This window comes from Pelophylax lessonae, assembly GCF_965119305.1.
Source record: "Pelophylax lessonae genome assembly, chromosome: 1".
NCBI classification, from domain to species: domain Eukaryota; kingdom Metazoa; phylum Chordata; class Amphibia; order Anura; family Ranidae; genus Pelophylax; species Pelophylax lessonae.
The window spans coordinates 441,081,915-441,104,128 of NC_138768.1; the positions used below are offsets into that span (position 1 = coordinate 441,081,915).

General features: G+C 49.7%; 1 long non-coding RNA gene across 1 annotated transcript in view; it reads left to right on the forward strand.

Annotated features, from left to right (window-relative positions):
- Positions 1-22,214, forward strand: part of LOC309553148 — a 541,993-nt gene that overhangs the window by 36,298 nt on the left and 483,481 nt on the right. The gene's annotated exons all lie outside the window — the stretch shown is intronic.

Genomic DNA, 22,214 nt, shown 5'->3' on the forward strand with positions numbered 1-22,214 from the left:
TCTCACTCTCTCTCGCTCTCTCTCTCATGTGTCTCGCTCTCTGTCGCTCTCTCTCTCATGTGTCTCACTCTCTTTCGCTCGCTCTCTCTCTCATGTGTCTCTCGCTCTCTCTCTCATGTGTCTCACTATTTCTCTCATGTCTCTCTCTCTCTCTCTCTCATGTGTCTCACTCTCTCTCTCGCTTTGTCTCTCTCTCTCATGTGTCTCGCTCTCTCATGTGTCTCGCTCTCTCTCTCTCATGTGTCTCGCTCTCTCTCTCTCTCTCATGTGTCTCGCTCTCTCTCTCTCTCTCATGTGTCTCGCTCTCTCATGTGTCTCGCTCTCTCATGTGTCTCGCTCTCTCTCTCTCATGTGTCTCGCTCTCTCTCTCTCATGTGTCTCGCTCTCTCTCTCTCATGTGTCTCGCTCTCTCTCTCATGTGTCTCGCTCTCTCTCTCATGTGTCTCGCTCTCTCTCTCTCATGTCTCTCTCTCTCATGTCTCTCTCTCTCTCTCATGTCTCTCTCTCTCTCTCATGTGTCTCGCTCTCTCTCTCATGTGTCTCGCTCTCTCTCTCTCATGTGTCTCGCTCTCTCTCATGTGTCTCGCTCTCTCTCTTGCTCTCTCTCTCTCTCATGTGTCTCGCTCTCTCTCTCTCTCATGTGTCTCGCTCTGTCTCTCTCATGTGTCTCGCTCTCTCTCTCTCTCATGTGTCTCGCTCTCTCTCTCTCTCTCATGTGTCTCGCTCTCTCTCTCTCTCTCATGTGTCTTGCTCTCTCTCTCTCTCTCATTTGTCTCGCTCTCTCTCTTTCTCATGTGTCTCGCTCGCTCTCTCTCTCATGTGTCTCGCTCGCTCGCTCTCTCTCTCTCATGTGTCTCGCTCTCTCTCTCATGTGTCTCTCTCTCTCATGTGTCTCGCTCTCTCTCTCTCTCATGTGTCTCTCTCTCTCTCGTGTCTCGCTCTCTCTATCTCTCTCATGTGTCTCGCTCTCTCTCTCTCTCATCTCTCTCTCTTTCTCTCGCTCTCTCATGTGTCTCGCTCTCTCTCTCTCTCGTCTCGCTCGCTCTCTCTCTCATGTGTCTCGCTCGCTCTCTCTCTCATGTGTCTCCTTACCTCCCTCCCATCTGCAGAGCCGTTCCTCTGGCTCCTGTGGCCTGTCACAGGTCGAGGCGGAGTACATTTGATATCACTCATGTGTCTCGTTCCCTCTCTCTTTCTCTCTCTCTCGCTCTCTCTATCATGTGTCTTGCTCTCTCTCTCTCATGTGTCTCGCTCTCTCTCTCATGTGTCTCGCTCTCTCTCGCTCTCTCTCTGTCTCTCTCTCATGTGTCTCGCTCTCTCTCTCTCTCATGTGTCTCGCTCTCTCTCATGTGTCTCGCTTTCTCTCGCTCTCTCTCATGTATCTTGCTCGCTCTCTCTTTCTCTCTCATTCTCTCTCATGTGTCTCGCTCTCTCTCTCTCTCATGTGTCTCGCTCTCTCTCTCTCTCATGTGTCTCGCTCTCTCTCTCTCTCATGTGTCTCGCTCTCTCTCTCTCTCTCATGTGTCTCGCTCTCTCTCTCTCTCTCTCTCATGTGTCTCGCTCGCTCTCTCTCTCTCACGTGTCTCGCTCGCTCTCTCATGTGTCTCGCTCTCTCTCTCATGTGTCTCTCTCTCTCTTATGTGTCTCGCTCGCTCTCTCTCTCTCATGTGTCTCAATCTCGCTCATGTCTCTCTCTCTCTCTCTCTCATGTGTCTCTCTCTCTCTCTCTCATGTCTCTCTCTCTCTCTCTCTCTCTCATGTGTCTCGCTCTCTCTCTCATGTGTCTCGCTCTCTCTCATGTGTCTCGCTCTCTCTCTTGCTCTGTCTCTCTCTCATGTGTCTCGCTCTCTCTCTCTCATGTGTCTCGCTCGGTCTCTCTCATGTGTCTCGCTCTCTCTCTCTCATGTGTCTCGCGCTCTCTCTCTCTCTCTCTCTCTCTTGTGTGTCTCGCTCTCTCTCTCTCTCATGTGTCTCGCTCTCTCTCTCTCATTTGTCTCGCTCTCTCTCATGTGTCTCGCTCTCTCTCTCTCTCTCATGTGTCTCGCTCTCTCTCTCTCATGTGTGTCTCTCTCTCTCGTGTCTCGCTCTCTCTCTCTCTCTCTCATGTGTCTCGCTCTCTCTCTCTCTCATGTGTCTCGCTCTCTCTCTCTCTCTCTCATGTGTCTCGCTCTCTCTCTCTCTCATGTGTCTCGCTCTCTCTCTCTCTCTCATGTGTCTCGCTCTCTCTCTCTCTCATGTGTCTCGCTCTCTGTTATACCTGAAGGGTTTCACATGTACTGTCACTTTAAGGCTGGCTCCACCCAGGAGTGATGACAAGGGTCAAGGGGCAGAGTGGCCATCTTTAGACACATGTAGAGATGTATTGATATGCAGAGCTGTCCTGTAATGCATGTTGGAGTGTACAGAGAGTCCTGAATAAACAACCGTTGTTCCAGACCAGAGTCCTGTGTCTCTCACAACACGGAGAATATAACAGTGGCGACGAGGATGGGATTTACAAGGTTACTATCCGTGTGAGAAAGGAAAGGAAGAAAAAAAACTCTGGATTGTCAGGAATACAAAACCCACAGAGCCCAGCAGGAAAATGTCATTGATCGGGACATTAAGTGAATTTGATGGCGAACAGACAACGTGGATTTCTTGGATTGAAAGATTAGAACAATATTTCTGTGCAAATGCCATCCCAGGCGACAGGCAAGTAGCAGTTTTTCTGACACTGGTTGGTGCTAGGACATATGACACTCTTAGGGATCTCCTTTTCCCTGAAAAACCAGCAACTAAGACTTTGGCAGAGCTCCTGACACTGTTAGGGAATCACTTCCAGCCTAAACCACTAGAGATTGCAGAAAGATTCAGGTTTTATCAGCGGCAGCAGCAGCCAGGTGAAGATATTAAGGCTTATGTGCTCGCCCTTCGCAGACTAGCCTCAACCTGTTCTTTTGGGGAGTATTTACCAACTGCACTGAGGGATAAGTTTGTCATGGGACTGAATAGTGAGTCTAGCCAAAAGAGACTGTTAACAGAGAAAGACCTTACCCTTACAAAGGCAATTGAGATAGCTTCAGTGATGGAAATGGCTGTGAAAGATAAGGAGGCATTGAACCCCCAGAGCAGATTGAACCCCCAGGTTAAAGAGGAAGTTTTCAGAACAGCAGTCAAGCAAACTGCAGCTAACTGTAAATATAGACCCTCACCAAGCCGGGAGTCAGCTTGCTACCGTTGTGGGAATACAGACCATGATCACAAAGTCTGCCGGTTTAAGGATCAGCTCTGTCATAATTGTGGTAAGGCAGGCCATCTGAAACGAGTCTGCCATAGTAAGAAGGTGCGAAATAAACAACCTCTGAACACCAGGACAAAGGCATATATGGTGGAAAGATATACATCGTCATCTGAATCAGAGGATGAGGAAGTGCTCCACAGATTGGACATACATCATATGCATTCAGCACCCTCAGCAATGACTGTAGAGGTAACCGTGGAAGGAAAGAAACTCAAGATGGATGTAGACACAGGAGCAGCAGTTTCAGTTATCACCCAGAAACAATGGAGAAAACTTCTGATCCGAACAACTGTCCGTCCAACACCAATCAAACTGCAGACATATTCAAAGCAGATACTCACTCTCTCTCTCTCATGTGTCTCGCTCTCTCTCTCTCATGTGTCTCGCTCTCTCTCATGTGTCTCGCTCTCTCTCTCTCTCATGTGTCTCGCTCTCTCATGTGTCTTTCTCTCTCTCTCTCATGTGTCTCGCTCTCTCTCTCGTGTCTCGCTCTCTCTCTCTCTCTCTCATGTGTCTTGCTCTCTCTCGCTCTCTTGCTCTCTCTCATGTGTCTTGCTCGCTCTCTCTCTCTCACTCTCTCTCTCACGTGTCTCGCTCTCTCTCTCTCATGTGTCTCGCTCTCTCTCTCTCATGTGTCTCGCTCTCTCTCTCATGTGTCTCGCTCGCTCTCTCTCTCATGTGTCTCGCTCGCTCTCTCTCTCTCATGTGTCTCGCTCTCTCTCTCATGTCTCTCTCTCTCTCTCATGTGTCTCGCTCTCTCTCTCTCTCATGTGTCTCGCTCTCTCTCTCTCTCATGTGTCTCCTTACCTCCCTCCCATCTGCAGAGCCGTTCCTCTGGCTCCTGTGCCCTGTCACAGGTCGAGGCGGAGTACATTTGATATCACTCATGTGTCTCGTTCGCTCTCTCTTTCTCTCACTCTCTCTCTCATGTGTCTCGCTCTCTCTCTCATGTGTCTCGCTCTCTCTCTCGTGTCTCGCTCTCTCTCTTTCTCATGTGTCTCGCTCTCTCTCTCTCTCTCATGTGTCTAGCTCTCTCTCTCTCATGTGTCTCGCTCTCTCTCTCTCTCTCATGTGTCTCGCTCTCTCTCTCTCTCTCATGTGTCTCGCTCTCTCTCTCTCATGTGTCTCGCTCTCTCTCTCTCTCTCATGTGTCTCGCTCTCTCTCTCTCTCTCATGTGTCTCACTCTCTCTCGTGTCTCGCTCTCTCTCTCTCTCATCTCTCTCTCTTTCTCTCGCTCTCTCATGTGTCTCGCTCTCTCTCTCTCTCTCTCGTCTCGCTCGCTCTCTCTCTCATGTGTCTCGCTCGCTCTCTCTCCCATGTGTCTCGCTCTCTCTCTCTCTCTCATGTGTCTCCTTACCTCCCTCCCATCTGCAGAGCCGTTCCTCTGGCTCCTGTGCCCTGTCACAGGTCGAGGCGGAGTACATTTGATATCACTCATGTGTCTCGTTCGCTCTCTCTTTCTCTCGCTCTCTCTATCATGTGTCTCGCTCTCTCTCTCATGTGTCTCGCTCTCTCTCTCTCTGTCTCTCTCTCATGTGTCTCGCTCTCGCTCTCTCTCATGTGTCTCGCTCTCTCTCATGTGTCTCGCTCTCTCTCGCTCTCTCGCTCTCTCTCATGTATCTTGCTCGCTCTCTCTTTCTCTCTCATTCTCTCTCTCTCATGTGTCTCGCTCTCTCTCTCTCATGTGTCTCGCTCTCTCTCTTGTGTGTCTCGCTCTCTCTCATGTGTCTCGCTCTCTCTCATGTGTCTCGCTCTCTCTCATGTGTCTCGCTCTCTCTCATGTGTCTCGCTCTCTCTCTCTCTCATGTGTGTCTCTCTCTCTCTCTCTCTCATGTGTCTCGCTCTCTCTCATGTGTCTCGCTCTCTCTCTCTCTCTCATGTGTGTCTCTCTCTCTCTCTCTCATGTGTCTCGCTCTCTCTCTCATGTGTCTCACTCTCTCGCTCTCTCTCATGTGTCTCGCTCTCTCTCTCTCATGTGTCTCGCTCTCTCTCTCTCATGTGTCTCGCTCTCTCTCTCTCATGTGTCTCGCTCTCTCTCTCTCTCATGTGTCTCGCTCTCTCTCTCTCTCATGTGTCTCGCTCTCTCTCTCTCATGTGTCTCGCTCTCTCTCATGTGTCTCGCTCTCTCTCTCTCTCATGTGTCTCGCTCTCTCATGTGTCTTGCTCTCTCTCTCATGTGTCTCGCTCTCTCTCTCATGTGTCTCGCTCTCTCTCTCTCTCTCTCTCTCATGTGTCTCGCTCTCTCTCTCTCATGTGTCTCGCACTCTCTCGCTCTCTTGCTCTCTCTCATGTGTCTTGCTCGCTCTCTCTCTCTCGCTCTCTCTCTTTCTCATGTGTCTCGCTCTCTCTCTTTCTCATGTGTCTCGCTCTCTCTCTTTCTCATGTGTCTCGCTCTCTCTCTCTCATGTGTCTCGCTCTCTCTCATGTGTCTCGCTCTCTCTCTCTCTCATGTGTCTCGCTCTCTCTCTCTCTCTCATGTGTCTCGCTCTCTCTCTCTCTCTCATGTGTCTCGCTCTCTCTCTCTCATGTGTCTCGCTCTCTCTCATGTGTCTCGCTCTCTCTCTCATGTGTCTCGCTCGCTCTCTCTCTCTCATGTGTCTCGCTCGCTCTCTCTCTCTCATGTGTCTCGCTCTCTCTCTCTCATGTCTCTCTCTCTCTCTCTCATGTGTCTCGCTCTCTCTCTCATGTGTCTCACTCTCTCTCGTGTCTCGCTCTCTCTCTCTCTCATCTCTCTCTCTTTCTCTCGCTCTCTCATGTGGCTCGCTCTCTCTCTCATGTGTCTCGCTCTCTCTCTCTCTCTCGTATCTCGCTCTCTCTCTCTCTCATGTGTCTCCTTACCTCCCTCCCATCTGCAGAGCCGTTCCTCTGGCTCCTGTGCCCTGTCACAGGTCGAGGCGGAGTACATTTGATATCACTCATGTGTCTCGTTCGCTCTCTCTTTCTCTCTCTATCGCTCTCTCTATCATGTGTCTTGCTCTCTCTCTCTCATGTGTCTCGCTCTCTCTCTCTCTGTCTCTCTCTCTCATGTGTCTCGCTCTCTCTCTCTCTCATGTGTCTCGCTCTCTCTCATGTGTCTCGCTCTCTCTCATGTGTCTCGCTCTCTCTCATGTATCTTGCTCGCTCTCTCTTTCTCTCTCTCATGTGTCTCGCTCTCTCTCTCTCATGTGTCTCGCTCTCTCTCTCTCATGTGTCTCGCTCGCTCTCTCTCATGTGTCTCGCTCGCTCTCTCTCATGTGTCTCGCTCGCTCTCTCTCTCTCACGTGTCTCGCTCTCTCTCTCTCTCACGTGTCTCGCTCTCTCTCTCTCTCTCATGTGTCTCGCTCTCTCTCTCATGTGTCTCGCTCTCTCTCTCATGTGTCTCTCTCTCTCTCTCTCATGTGTCTCTCTCTCTCTCTCTCTCTCTCTCATGTGTCTCAATCTCTCTCATGTCTCGCGCTCTCTCTCTCTCTCATGTGTCTCGCTCTCTCTCTCTCATGTGTCTCGCTCTCTCTCTCTCATGTGTCTCTCTCTCTCTCTCTCATGTGTCTCTCTCTCTCTCTCTCTCTCATGTGTCTCGCTCGCTCTCTCTCTCATGTGTCTCGCTCTCTCTCTCTCTCTCCTGTGTCTCGCTCTCTCTCTCATGTGTCTTTCTCTCTCTCTCGTGTCTTTCTCTCTCTCTCATGTCTCTCTCTCTCTCTCTCTCTCATGTGTCTCACTCTCTCTCTCTCTCATGTGTCTCGCTCTCTCTCTCTCTCTCATGTGTCTCAATCTCTCTCATGTCTCGCGCTCTCTCTCTCTCTCATGTGTCTCGCTCTCTCTCTCTCATGTGTCTCGCTCTCTCTCTCTCATGTGTCTCTCTCTCTCTCTCTCATGTGTCTCTCTCTCTCTCTCTCTCATGTGTCTCGCTCGCTCTCTCTCTCATGTGTCTCGCTCTCTCTCTCCTGTGTCTCGCTCTCTCTCTCATGTGTCTCTCTCTCTCTCTCGTGTCTTTCTCTCTCTCTCATGTCTCTCTCTCTCTCTCTCATGTGTCTCACTCTCTCTCTCTCTCATGTGTCTCGCTCTCTCTCTCTCTCTAATGTGTCTCGCTCTCTCTCTCTCTCTAATGTGTCTCGCTCTCTCTCTCTCTCTCTCATGTGTCTCTCTCGCGCTCTCTCTCTCATGTGTCTCGCTCTCACTCTCTCTCATGTGTCTCTCTCTCTCTCTCTCTCTCATGTGTCTCACTCTCTCTCATGTGTCTCGCTCTTTCTCTGTCTCCTTACCTCCCTCCCATCTGCAGAGCCGTTCCTCTATGGCTCATGTGCCCTGTCACAGGCAGAGGCGGAGTACATTTGATATCACTCCGCCTGTGACAGAAGCCGGCACTATACCGGAATATTGGTAGGGTTGCAGCGCTCAAAAAACAGTCCGTGTTTGGGACAGGGACAATCCAATCTGCTTACCAGATAAGAAAAAAAGAATAAGCCTATCGTCAAATAAGGATGATGTTGAATCACTTTATTCCAACTCAGCTCAATCGACTCGGTGGAGACAGCAGGGCATATGTAAACAAACAAAAAAAGATCTCATGGTGCAGTATATTGCTACTAATAGGTAATAAAACCATGACCCATCACCAGGAACCCCTTTTGTGCCACACTTGCACTATGGACAAACAGGCTGCTCACCAGATAGGGATTTGGATTAGGCAGTAAATTCAAGGGGTGACCGTCACCGAAACTCCTCTATAGATAACAATCAGTGATAGTCACACAAGCTCCTTACCAGATTCTGGTTGGGAATGAATATTAAACATAGATGGTCTATTCCACTCAGATACAAGGGATTCCACTTCCAATTGCCGACTCAATTCAGGGATCAGGTCTCAAAACCATGCAATATATCCAAAACAAAGGGAGATACACATAGTGTGGTATGTATGGACACAAAGATAGCTTATATGAATCCACCACCAAGAACCCCGTGGATCGGGAGCAGTCACTCTAAAGATGTAAATGGATAGGCTGCTTACCAGGCCACATTTTGTATTAGCGTACAATCAGGATGTAGGGGTCCAAATCTTGTTAAAAAGGGAGATTCCATATAGGGAGGATGATCCAATTTGCAGGTAACCCAGTCAAACTGGTCAATACACAGGGAGTTTCAATACCCAGAAGAAGGAAATAAGCTCATAGTGCAATATGTATAAAACAGCAAACATTTATTGTAGTCAGGGCCGGTTTTAGACAAAGTGTGGCCCTGGGCAAACCTAAAAGTGGGGCCCCAAATTTTTTTATATTCTACCAAAAATATAGGCGCATTTAATCAATTTAGCCAAATAAAACATACAACTACATGAAATTATGCTTTAATTAAATAACATTGAATGGTACCTTCAAATATCTGACTCTGCTACAGAAGCACCCTATCTCTGATCGCAGGCTCTCTTCCTGTATATGAATGCGGGCGGTTGTGGCAAGTGACGGAGCAGCAAAGCTGTGTAGAGAACAATTCTCATCAATTATAATATTCTATTAAGTTATCTACACAGCTCTACTGCTCCTCACCCAGGTCTATTATAAGTAGGCCTGGGTGAGGAGCAGCAGAGCCTTATAAAGAACATTCAGAGCTCTGCACATTGCGTTGTACAGGGACTTACTCATTTACATGGAACACATGGCGTCATGACAACAATACTCATAATAAATAAGGCACAGGTCATTTAGGAGTTTTTTTATTTTTTTTTACACATATTGCACCAGAAATTGGTTGCATTTAAATTATAATACCTACAAAAGATAACGCACTTACAAAAAATGACAGATCTAATAATGCTACATGATATGTCAATGTGGCATGATATGTCAATGTTTGCTTTGGTCTGCTCGATCTTGGACCATAGCATAAGATCCCTGGAGACGGACGGACGCAGGTGAAAGGCCCTCCCTCCGCCAATATGGATGATCGGATCCCCGCGGCAGCATCCATTTTACTGACTGCACTAATGCAGATGCCGTGATCTGTATTGATCACAGCATCTGAGTGGTTAATGGCGCACATGGGCGTAATCGCTGATGTCCGCCATTACAGGTGGATCCCTGGCTGCTGATAGCAGCCGAGACCTATGACATGAGCACCACTCCGGTGCTCGCCGTCATGTACAGGATGTAAAATGTACGTCCTTGTGCGATAAGTACCGCCGCAACAGGATGTACAATTGTTTACATTATTTTATTTGAAAAATGGGAAAAGGGGGATAATTCAAACTTTTATTAGGGAAGGGGCTTATTTTCATTTATTAACATTTTTTTGTGTTCGGGAGTACTGGGAGTTGCAGTGAGCTACTGACAAACTACAACTCCCAGCATGCCCTAACATAGCCTATGGCTCTGCAGCTGCCTCAAACCAAAACTACAACTCCCATTATGTTGCACCATAACTTATTCTGTAATACTATATAGTGCAACATGCTAGGAGTTGTAATTTTGGGGCAGCTGCAGAGCCATAGGTTGTATCAGGGCATACTGGGAGTTGCAATTACTAACTACAATGCCCAGCATGCCCTGATACAGCTAACCCAAAAGGTTTGGTCAGCTGAATAGGGTGTATGTGTATCAGGGCATGCTGGGCCACACCCTTGCCATGCCTCCATCCACACCCCGCCTCCAGCCACACCCACAATAAAACAACACAACATTGCTCTCTGATACCTAGGCCAAGTTTGCTCCTCTTACCTTAATTACAGTTGCTGGTTGGCAAGCTGTGGTCTTGCTGGCTATGACTGGCAGGCTGTGGTCTTGTTGGCTACCACTGGCAGGCTGTGGTCTTGCTGGCTACTGCTGGCAGGCTGTGGTCTTGCTGGCTACCGCTGGCAGGCTGTGGGCCTGTGGCTGGCACTGGCAGGCTGTGGCTTGCTGGCTGTGGCTGGCACTGGCAGGCTTGCTTGCTGGCTGGCAGGCTGTGGCATGCTGGCTGGCAGGCTGTGGGCCTGTGGCTGGCACTGGCAGGCTTGCTGTGGCTGGCAGGCTGTGGCTTACTGGCTGTGGCTGGCACTGGCAGGTTTGCTGGCTGGCTGTGGCTTGCTGGCTGGCAGGCTGTGGGCCTGTGGCTTGCTGGCTCTGGGCCTGTGGCTGGCACTGGCAGGCTTTCTGGCTGGCAGTCTGTGGCTTGCTGGCTGTGGGCCTGTGGCTGGCACTGGCAGGCTGGCTGGCAGGCTGTGGCTTGCTTGCAGGCTGTGGCTCGCTGGTTGTGGGCCTGTGGCTGGCACTGGCAGGCTTGCTGGCAGGCTGTGGCTTGCTGGCTGGCAGGCTGTGGTTTGCTGGCTGTGGGCATGTGGCTGGCACTGGCAGGGTGTGGCTTGCTGGCTGTGGGCCTGTGGCTCACACTGGCAGGCTTGTTGGCTGACTGGCAGGCTGTGGGCCTGTGGCTTGCTCGCTGTGGGCCTGTGACTGGCACTGGCAGGCTGTGGGCCTGTGGCCAGGGGCGGACTGAGCGGTCGGGCACTTCAGACGTGGTCCGAGGGCGGTTTCTGTATGATGTGAGTAGTTCTTGTAACATATGGCCTCTATGTGAAATCCAGCTCCACTCAATGGTCTCTCCTGTGAGGAATGATGTGTACATACATTTGCATTATCCCACACAATTTTAATAAAAATATATGAATCATATATTTTTATTAAAATTGTGTGGGATAATGCAAATGTATTTACACATCATTCCTCACAGGAGAGACCATTGAGTGGAGCTGGATTTCACATAGAGGCCATATGTTACAAGAACTACTCACATCATACAGAAACCGCCAGGGATGAAGCAGATGAAGAGGGCACTCATTCACAATTGCCAGCATCCAGGAAATTGTCTCTGGTGAGGTTAGCGACCGTTACCCCCAGAGGCGTAACTAGAACCTTCAGGGCCCTGATGCAAGAAACCATGAAGGGCCCCGCAACCTCCAGCCTCAGCCCTTCCCACTGGTCCCAGGACACTTTACGGTCCTGCAGCGGATCCCTTTCACATTTTGTGCAGTGGACCCCCTTCCTGCAGTTTAAAGTTTAAACAAGAAAATGAATGTAGCCACCCCATCTAAGAAGGGTACCTGGGCAGTGTTACAGGAGGGGGCAGTGTGACAGGATGGGAGACAGTGGAGGACAGTTTGGGGGTGCAGTGTGATGGGAGGGGGTCAGTGTGACTGAAGGGGCCAGTGCGGCTGGAGGGTGGGACTGTGTGACAAGAGGGGGGGCAGTGTGACGGGAGGGGGGCAATGTGATGGTAGGGGGCAGTGGATGGGATGGGGTCAGAGTGCCACGAGGGAGGTACTGTAATGGGAGGGGGGCAGTGTGATGGGAGGGGGCAGTGGAGAGCAGTATGAGGGGGCAGTGTGACAGGAGGGAGCAGTATGGGGGCACAGCATGATTGGGTGGGGGCAGTGAAGGGTGGTATGGGGAGACAGTGTGACAGAAGGGGGCAGGATGGGGGAAAGCATGATGGGAGGGGGCAGTATGGGGGCACAACGTGATGGGAGGAGGGCAGTGGGGGTCAGTATGGGGGACAGCATGATGCGTAGGGGGGCAGTATGACAGGATGGGACAGTATGGGTACAGTATGATTGGATGGGGACAGTGTTATGGGAGGGGGCAGAGGAGAGCAGTTTGGGGGGCAGCATGATGGGAGGGGGCAGTATAGGGGGCAGTATGACAGGAGGGAAACAGTGTGATGGGAGGGGGCAGTGGATGGCAGTATGGGGAGGACAGTATGCCAGGAGTGGGCAGTTTGGGGGGACAGTGTGATGGGAGGGGGCAGTGGAGGGCAGTATGGGGGGGGACAGTGTGCCAGGAGGGGGGCAGTATGGGAGGACAGTGTGATGCGAGGGAGACAGTGTGATGGGAGGGGGCAGTGGAGGGCAGTATGGGGGGGTATGACAGTGTGCCAGGAGGGGGCAGTATGGGGGGACAGTATTATGGAAGGGGGCAGTGGGGGGGACAGTGTGCCAGGGGGGGCAGTACTTCCCTACCATGCCCAGCAGCAGGAACAGCCTTAAAACAAGAAGTTGAAGCTGAAGCCGGAGTCAGGGGGCGGAGCTTGGAGGTGGTCCTAGGTATGGATGACTACTTGTGAACATTGTGGAGACAGCTAGCACCAGGCTGGATAGGAGGGATGACGGGGCGGCATATAGAAGAGCCATGGTGACCCTTGTGATCCCTATAATTATGCCCCTGGTTACCCCTATCACAACCTGTGGAGGCGGGGCCCGTCAACATCATGTCTGTATGCGACGCCGACACGCCCCCACACACAGGACACAATGGGATCCCTAGCCTGGGCCCCTCCTCCTCTCACTGACGCAGCACTGGCCGCCGGGCCCCTCCCCAGATCCCCTCCTCACACTGTAGCAGTGCCGGCCGCTGGGTCCCTCCCCTCCTTCTACTATGTATCGCCCGGGTGAGTTAATTCTACACTGGGCGGTGGCTCCCCTTGCTGGCTGGGCCCTACCTTCCTGGCCGGGCCCTTGGACCACGTATTGTTCGTGTTCGTACCCAATAATTGGATTTTTGTTACCCGAACACGGACCCGAAAACTTTACTGTATATTCGGGTAAAAATCAGTGTTCGGTCATTTTATTTCCGGGTTTTGTATGCATTGGCAAGCTTTTCATGGAGGGCTTTCAACAGCCAATCAACAAGCATTTAACTGGTGTGCCTTAAGCCATCCCAGCCATGCCTACAAATGTATTAGTAGCTGTGATTGGCCATCTGAAGCATGTGACCGAGTCTTTATAAGTTTGAGACGGAGCGCCGCTGCATCATTCTGCTGTGTTAGTTCAGGGACAGAGCACACATCATACGTGCTGGCTGCTGATTAGGGACAGACAGGCAAAAACCATTTGTGTCCAGATAGAATTGAGGGACAGGTCGGAGTGTGTTAGGCAGGGCAAGTTGTAGGGCATTTTAGGGCGAGGCTGCTGATTTTTAGGGTCAGTGTTCTACAACCGATATTGCTGTGTGGGGGGGGTTTGCAGTGACCGATCTTATCAATCCTTTTAGGGAGAGGCTGGAGATAGGCAGGTGTCAGTGGTCCACATTGATTTTGCTGTGTGTGGGGTGCAGTGAACACAATCTTTTTTTGCCCACTGAGGAGGAGGGAGAAAAGTCTTTTTCTATCAGTCACTGTGTGCAGCGTTTTTCCTTCAGTGCTGTGCTGTGCTGACTGTGATCATACACTGCTGTGTTCAGTGTTCACATCATGTGCTATTATTGAGAGATTTCAAAAGTTATACACTTTTTTCTATTCCACTATTCAATATACACCCTTGGGTTAAAAAAATTAAATTGTGGCATAGTCTGTACTAATCTAGTTAAAAATTAAAAACTTAAAAACGGGGAATTTTTTTTTCCCTCCATAGCCTGCAGCAGAGCTGGTCCACATCGATTTTGCTGTGTGTGGGGTGCAGTGAACACAATCTTTTTTTGCCCACTGAGGAGGAGGGAGAAAAGTATTTTTCTATCAGTCACTGTGTGCAGCGTTTTTCCTTCAGTGCTGCTGTGCTGAATGTGATAATACACTGCTGTGTGTGTTCACATGTGCTATTATTGAGTGGTTTCAAAAATCATACACTTTTTTCTATTCCACTATTCAATATACAGCCTTGGGTTAAAAAAATTAAATTGTGGCATAGTCTGTATTAATCTAGTTAATACACACCAATTTTATATCACACCAATTTTATATCATATTTTCTATTCCGCTATTCAATAAAAACCTTTGGGTATAAACAATTAAATTGCGGGATAGTCTGTGTTGGTACCTGTGAGATACACCTTTCCAATTTTTGGGGTGCATCTCATACTTCTGAGGATTTGAGGGTGCTGCCTGTTCCGAACTCCTCCTACTCCTCATCCTGCCTTTGGGGGTACAAAAAATAGTAATTGGGGCCTAGTCTGGTTCTGTACGTGTGAGATACATACACTTTTTTTGATAATATTTTCTATTCCGCTTGTGACAGTATTCACCGTCACTGGAATTTAAAGACAGATAAGTCATGGGGCTAATGGAGTCTGGCCTCTATCCTGGAAGCTAAACCTTTATTCCTGTAAACTGTAAGGTACAGGAAGTCCACTCCTAATATGGTCATTCCAGGAAGTTCTGAGGAGACGGGCTGTCTGAGGTGGCTCCCCATTCACCTATTGTTAACTGTGCTAATGAGCCCACCTTTGTTCTGTCTGTCTGCTTTAAGAGAAACTTATAGGAATGTGGATTAGATGCTAAGGGGGAGGGGGGATTGTACCACATTGTATATTTTGTACACTGTATGAGAGTGTAAAACTCTGTTCCTATTGGATGGTGAATATTATGTTCAGTCTTCAACAAGGTCCATCTGGGTGGTAACTTTGTGGGTGAAAACTGTATATAAGTCGTGTTCAATAAAGTTGTGCTGAGTTCATTCAACCTCAATCTAGAGTTCTGTCTCATATTGGGGGATATGCTACAAGGGATTGCTATGTCCTCCATACTCCCTTGGATAATCACTGAGCTCTTGTAAGAGCTTGTGTAAGAGCTTGTTCTGCTGCACTCTCTGGGGAAAGGAGGTTCACCCACAGGAACCTGGAGCCTTGTCGTAGGTCCAGGGTGGGTAGGAGATGCCAAGACCTTAACCAAGCTGCGGCGGTTCGTGGAGTCTGAAGTGCTTACGGTGTCTGGTGGAGTGCTTGGAGCCCTCGGAAAGCACTAGGAGAATCTTTCAACGGAGGTACCCGGTCTGAGGTGCCCTGTTCCGTTACATTGGTGGCAAGCGGTGGGATGGCGTCCTAGTGTGAGGAGAAGCAGCTCGGAGACACCGGTAACGTTATGGAGCGAGATAACACCCGTGCAGCATCCCCTTATGAGGAGTTTCTCTGGAGGTTGCAGCAACACTTGGTCCAACAGGATTGGCCTGTATCAGAGGAAGCCATACTGGACTGGAGAGATTTCACTCGAAAGGAAATGTGGTATGAGACCTTAGACGATGCACAGTGGAGGCGGAGAGAGAACCTTCCCAGCGAAGAACAGTGGTTCCAGGCATACGTTGCCCTGCGGTTACCTTTCCTAGGACAGCAACCCCTGGATGAGTGGGTGACGGAGCTCTGGAACCTGATTTGGAAGGAGTTGTGGCTGGATGAAGCTTACCGGGCACTAAAGTGGTACGCCACCCGGCACGACCACTGGATGGCTGACAACAATATGCCGGAAGGTGAGGACTATAGTGGGCCGGGCTTGCTGTGGGAGGCCTTTGAAGAGAGGGACTTTGGATGTCCAGCAGAGTTTCGGTGCTGGGAAATCCAGGACACCAGGGAAGCTCTACTGGGTCTCCCCAAAGCGGATGAATTGGGGTCAGACCTGATTCATCTGGTCACAATGGAGTGGGAACTGGAGCAGGACTACCTACGCCTGCTCTGCTCCGTTCCACCCCAATCTACCCTGCAAGCAGAGTCCTGGGTGGAAGATCCAGACCACAACCCTTCAGTTGGAGAGACAGTACAGACTGGGGGTACTGTGAAGACCCACCGATGGCAGGTGGAGATGGGACCGAGGTCTCTCTACCGGCCCTACAGGGAGGCTGGGCAGCCGGCCCAGATCCCCAGCTACAGCAGGAGTTACAGGGAGCCGAAGGTGTCGTCCTTCCTTCCAAACAGCAGTGTACCTTCCAGGGAGAGGAGAAAACTATTCCTTCTTCCCAAACACAGGGAGACAACAGCCCGGACCCCAATGGTACAGATGGGACCGTGGTCTCTGCACCAGACCTACAGGGATGCTGGACGGCCGGTCCAGATCCCCAACCTACCCCGCGGGAATACCAGGAGGAGGAGGTAGGCGATCCCTCCATTCTACAGCAGACCCCCAACCAGGTCCTGGGGGTAGTATTCGCCAACCCCAACCCAGCAGAAGAGCTGGCAACAGGGCAGAGTGTTACCAACCTCTGCCCAGCACCCACAAAAGCTACAGTCCTCATTTTTACACCCAAGGGATGCTGGACAGTCGGCCAAGATTCCCAAAAGCATGAGGAAGTGAGCCCATCCACCCTGTCCTCTCTCCAGCAGCTGAAAGGAATCCTGGGAGAAAGGCCAGTTCATGCTTCTTCTCCACGGCAGGGATGTTTTACAAGAGTGGCAGAGGTTGGCTGGGTGAGTGACGTTCTGTTCCGGACAATTTGTTTGGGGTACTGGGTGGGTGCAGACATTGGGAGGGCCTGTGGAACACAGCCTACCTTAGAGAGGTTGGAAAGTGCTTCTCTCAGCCTACTAGGCTCCTCTTATGTCTAAATCACCCTGTGTCTTTTAGGGACACAGGGTGCCCAAGAAGCCCAGTCTGGCCTGCCCAAACCAGACTTTCACAGACTGATCGGCTATGAGAGCTCCATGCGCCTTGCCAAGACAAACTTACAAACTATGTGAAACTTTGTCAAGGAAGCTGCCATGATGGATTGACTCTTTGGGACATGTTACCCGACTAACTCAGGCACAGACCGATTGGAGGTCTAATGCCTGGATTAGTTTTCCTTTGGGGGGAAGATATGTGACAGTATTCACCGTCACTGGAATTTAAAGACGGATAAGTCATGGGGCTAATGGAGTCTGGCCTCTATCCTGGAAGCTAAACCTTTATTCCTGTAAACTGTAAGGTACAGGAAGTCCACTCCTAATATGGTCATTCCAGGAAGTTCTGAGGAGACGGGCTGTCTGAGGTGGCTCCCCATTCACCTATTGTTAACTGTGCTAATGAGCCCACCTTTGTTCTGTCTGTCTGCTTTAAGAGAAACTTATAGGAATGTGGATTAGATGCTAAGGGGGAGGGGGGATTGTACCACATTGTATATTTTGTACACTGTATGAGAGTGTAAAACTCTGTTCCTATTGGATGGTGAATATTATGTTCAGTCTTCAACAAGGTCCATCTGGGTGGTAACTTTGTGGGTGAAAACTGTATATAAGTCGTGTTCAATAAAGTTGTGCTGAGTTCATTCAACCTCAATCTAGAGTTCTGTCTCATATTGGGGGATATGCTACAAGGGATTGCTATGTCCTCCATACTCCCTTGGATAATCACTGAGCTCTTGTAAGAGCTTGTGTAAGAGCTTGTTCTGCTGCACTCTCTGGGGAAAGGAGGTTCACCCACAGGAACCTGGAGCCTTGTCGTAGGTCCAGGGTGGGTAGGAGATGCCAAGACCTTAACCAAGCTGTGGCGGTTCGTGGAGTCTGAAGTGCTTACGGTGTCTGGAGTGCTTGGAGCCCTCGGAAAGCACTAGGAGCATCTTTCAACGGAGGTACCCGGTCTGGGGTGCCCTGTTCCGTTACACCGCTATTCAATAAAAACCTTTGGGTATAAACAATTAAATTGCGGGATAGTCTGTGTTGGTACATGTGAGATACACCTTTCCAATTTTTGGGGTTCATCTCATACTTCTAAAGATTTGAGGGTGCTACCTGTTCCGTACTCCTCCTACTCCTCATCCTGCCTTTGGGGGTACAAAAAATAGTAATTGGGGCCTAGTCTGGTTCTGTACGTGTGAGATACATACACTTTTTTTATAATATTTTCTATTCCGCTATTCAATCAAAACCTGTTATATTCTCCGTGTTGTGAGAGACACAGGACTCTGGTCTGGAACAACGGATGTTTATTCAGGACTCACTGTACAGCATTACAGGACAGCTATGCATATCAATACATCTCTACATGTGTCTAAAGATGGCCACTCTGCCCCTTGACCCTTGTCATCACTCCTGGGTGGAGCCAGCCTTAAAGTGACAGTACATGTGAAACCCTTCAGGTATAACACCTTCCATCCATACCTAAAAAAAAAAAAACAAAACAAAAAAAAAAAACAACAAAACGAGAACAGGCATAAAACAGTAACTCATAATTGTCCAATACAGTCCTCTAACTCAGGAGATTTACATGGTTTCTTCCACGTCCGGATGGGAGAACAACTTCCAGGGAAGCTCCGGGGAGAAAATGGCAGCGGATCACTTTCGGCGGGCCCGTCGAAAGTCTCGAAACCGCTCTTGCATTTGAAACCGGTCAGGAGGGCGACAGTGTCGTTGAGGACGGGCACCCAGCGACTCGGGGCTGGAGGAAGCAGGGCTGGCCGGAATGGACACCGGCGGGGCCAAGAGGGGATCCCCTAGCTCAGAGGGTGAGCAGACCTCTGGACCAGGGCTGGAGGGCTCTGTTGGAGCCGAGTTCAAAAGTTCAGAGTCTCCCCAAGCATCAGTCTCAATGCCTCCTGATCCGGTAGGAGCAGATCCTTGAGACACTGGAGGTGCAGCCGATGTCAGGGATTCGGGCAACTGAGAACGAGGACGCAATTGGTCCGCATGCCTTCTGCAAATGGAACCATCTTCCAGGCAGACCCTATACATTTTGGGTCCCAAAGTCTCTGCGACGATATCAGGAAGCCAACGAGTGTTGGAAGCGCCATAAGATCGGGCCCATACCTTTTGCTGGGCTGTAAACCGGGGAATCTCGTCGTGTTCGACCCTCTTGTCTTGGGACTGCCGTACATGTTCCTGGACCGTTTGAGGGCGGAGCATATCCAAAACAGTCCATGGCTGCCGACCCAAAAGAAGTTCAGCTGGAGTTTTCCCAGTGGTTGCATGTGGTGTGGTTCTGTAAGCAGAAAGGAAGGAGTCCAGCTGCTGGGGTGACAGGGACTGTTGTTTACTTGTAGCCACAGTAGCTTTGAAATAGCGTTTGAAGGTCTGTACAAACCTTTCTGCTTGACCATTTGTAGCCGGGTGGTAAGGTGCGGTCAACTTGTGTTTGATGTTGTGGGCAGTCAGGAAACCCTGAAACTCCTGGCTTGTGAATTGTGCACCGTTGTCTGTGACAATTTCTCTAGGGTATCCAAACGTAGCAGCGAGATGTAACAGTATGGAAATCGTCGCCTTAGTTGTTGGCTGAGTAACAGGAACGACCTCAGGCCACTTTGAATGGGCATCAATAATGATCAAAAAGGTGTGTCCTCTGATCGGGCCTGCAAAGTCCAAGTGTAGGCGAAACCAGGGAACCGTGGGCCAAGTCCAGGGCTGGACGCACCCTCGAGGAGGGTCTCTCGCAGTTTGTGCACATCCAGCACACGCATTCACATATGTCGTGAGGAGAGTATTGTCTTAAGGAAGGTATCCTTGGCTGTATGGGCTGCTACTTCCCCGGAAGACAGAAAGGACAGGCTGGTGTAACGACAACTCTTGACAGGTGGAGAAGAGTCTGTTAATGTCCTTGTCAGACGGGACATGGCGTCTGCATTAGCGTTGGCATCATGGCTGCGATACTGGATTTTGTAGCTATATGCTCCCAAGAATAGGGCATAGCATTGAAGATGGGCTGCAGTCGTCTGGGAGATGCCTTTGTCAGGGCTAAAGATCTGAAGGAGTGGTCTATGATCAGTCAGTATGGTGAATTCCCTACCATACAGGTAAAGATGAAACTTCTTAATTGCCCATATGAGCGCCAGAGCCTCTTTGTCAATGTGAGAGTAATTGCTTTCTGCTTTTGTCAAGGACCTGGAGGCGAATGCCACAGGTTTCTCTGACCCATCTGGTAAAACGTGAGATAGTACAGCCACTAGACCATAGGGTGAGGCATCACAAGCCAAGGTGAGAGGCCTTTGGAGGTCATAGTGCACGAGCATGCGTGACGCCAACAGCTTTCGCTTAGAAACTTCAAAAGCACGTTGGCATGCAGCCGACCAGTTCCATCTGGAGTGTGTCTCCAAAAGCTTGTTTAATGGAAACAAAGTGTGTGCTAGATCCGGCAGGAATTTGTGGTAATAGTTCAGCAAGCCCAGGTATGATCGCAGCTGCTGGACATTGGTCGGGGCTGGAGCTTTTACTAAAGCATCAACTTTGGCTTCCGTGGTGTGTATACCCTCTGCATCCACAAGGTGGCCACAAAACTCCAATTTAGGTACCATGAATTGGCATTTCGCCAAGTTCAATTTTAGACCCTGTTCTTGCAGTCTCGCCAACACAAGCTCCACGTTATGCTTGTGTTCCTGGTCCGTCAGGCCCGTGATGAGCATGTCATCTAACAGGCACTGTGTGAAAGGAATGTCCGCCAAAATCTCATCCATTTTGCGTTGCCAAATGGCTGGGGCGGAGGCTACCCCAAACACCATCCGATTGTATTCATACAGTCCCTTGTGAGTGTTGATTGTTAGAAACTTGCGGGACGAAGGGTGGACCTCAAACTGTAAATAAGCTTGCCTGAGATCAAGCTTGGTGAACTTTTGACCTCCTGCAAGAGAGGCAAAAATGTCATCTACTCTGGGTAGGGGATACTGGTCTATCTCCAGTTGAGAATTTAGTGCCATGCGGAAATCGCCACAAATGCGTAAGTCCCCATTCGCTTTCTTTACTGGTACAACTGGTGATGCCCACTCGCTGTGCTCTACCTTTGAGATGACACCTTGTTCCTCCAGCCGGCTTAGTTCAGCTTCCACACCTGCTCGGAGTGCGAAAGGTACCGTCCGAGCTTTGAAGAACCTAGGCTGGGCATTGGGTTTCAGCCTGAGTCTCACACAGTCATGCTTTATTTTTCCCAAATGGTTATCAAAGACTTGCGGGAATCGCTGTTTCAGGGACTTCACCCATCCCTCTTCATCCCCTGATGGGATGGTCACGCTGTTGCAGGGGTTAATGGCGATGTCTGGCATGCCAAAGTGAGCAATCCAGTCTCTCCCAAAAAGAGGGGGTCCCCCATGTTCTAGGATATATAATGGCATTCTCTTTGTCTGACCCTTGTAGGATACCTGTACTTTCATGTACCCCAGTGGGTGGAGTATCTGCTTTGAATATGTCTGCAGTTTGATTGGTGTTGGACGGACAGTTGTTCGGATCAGAAGTTTTCTCCATTGTTTCTGGGTGATAACTGAAACTGCTGCTCCTGTGTCTACATCCATCTTGAGTTTCTTTCCTTCCACGGTTACCTCTACAGTCATTGCTGAGGGTGCTGAATGCATATGATGTATGTCCAATCTGTGGAGCACTTCCTCATCCTCTGATTCAGATGACGATGTATATCTTCCCACCATATATGCCTTTGTCCTGGGGTTCAGAGGTTGTTTATTTCGCACCTTCTTATTACGGCAGACTCGTTTCAGATGGCCTGCCTTACCACAATTATGACAGAGCTGATCCTTAAACCGGCAGACTTTGTGATCATGGTCTGTATTCCCACAACGGTAGCAAGCTGACGTCCTGGTTGGTGAGGTTCTATATTTACAGTTAGCTGCAGTTTGCTTGACTGCTGTTCTGAAAACTTCCTCTTTAACCTCTCCCCTTCTGCTCTGGGGGTTCAAAGCTTCTGTATCTTTCACAGCCATTTCCATCACTGAAGCTATCTCAATTGCCTTTGTAAGGGTAAGGTCTTTCTCTGTTAACAGTCTCTTTTGGCTAGACTCACTATTCAGTCCCATGACAAACTTATCCCTCAGTGCAGTTGGTAAATACTCCCCAAAAGAACAGGTTGAGGCTAGTCTGCAAAGGGCGAGCATATAAGCCTTAATATCTTCACCCGGCTGCTGCTGCCGCTGATAGAACCTGAATCTCTCTGCAATTTCTAATGGTTTAGGCTGGAAGTGATTCCCTAACAGTGTCAGGAGCTCTGCCAAAGTCTTAGTTGCTGGTTTTTCAGGGAAAAGGAGATCCCTAAGAGTGTCATATGTCCTAGCACCAACCACTGTCAGAAACACTGCTACTTGCCTGTCGCCTGGGATGGCATTTGCACAGAAATATTGTTCTAATCTTTCAATCCAAGAAATCCACGTTGTCTGTTCGCCATCAAATTCACTTAATGTCCCGATCAAAGACATTTTCCTGCTGGGCTCTGTGGGTTTTGTATTCCTGACAATCCAGAGTTTTTTTTCTTCCTTTCCTTTCTCACACGGATAGTAACCTTGTAAATCCCATCCTCGTCGCCACTGTTATATTCTCCGTGTTGTGA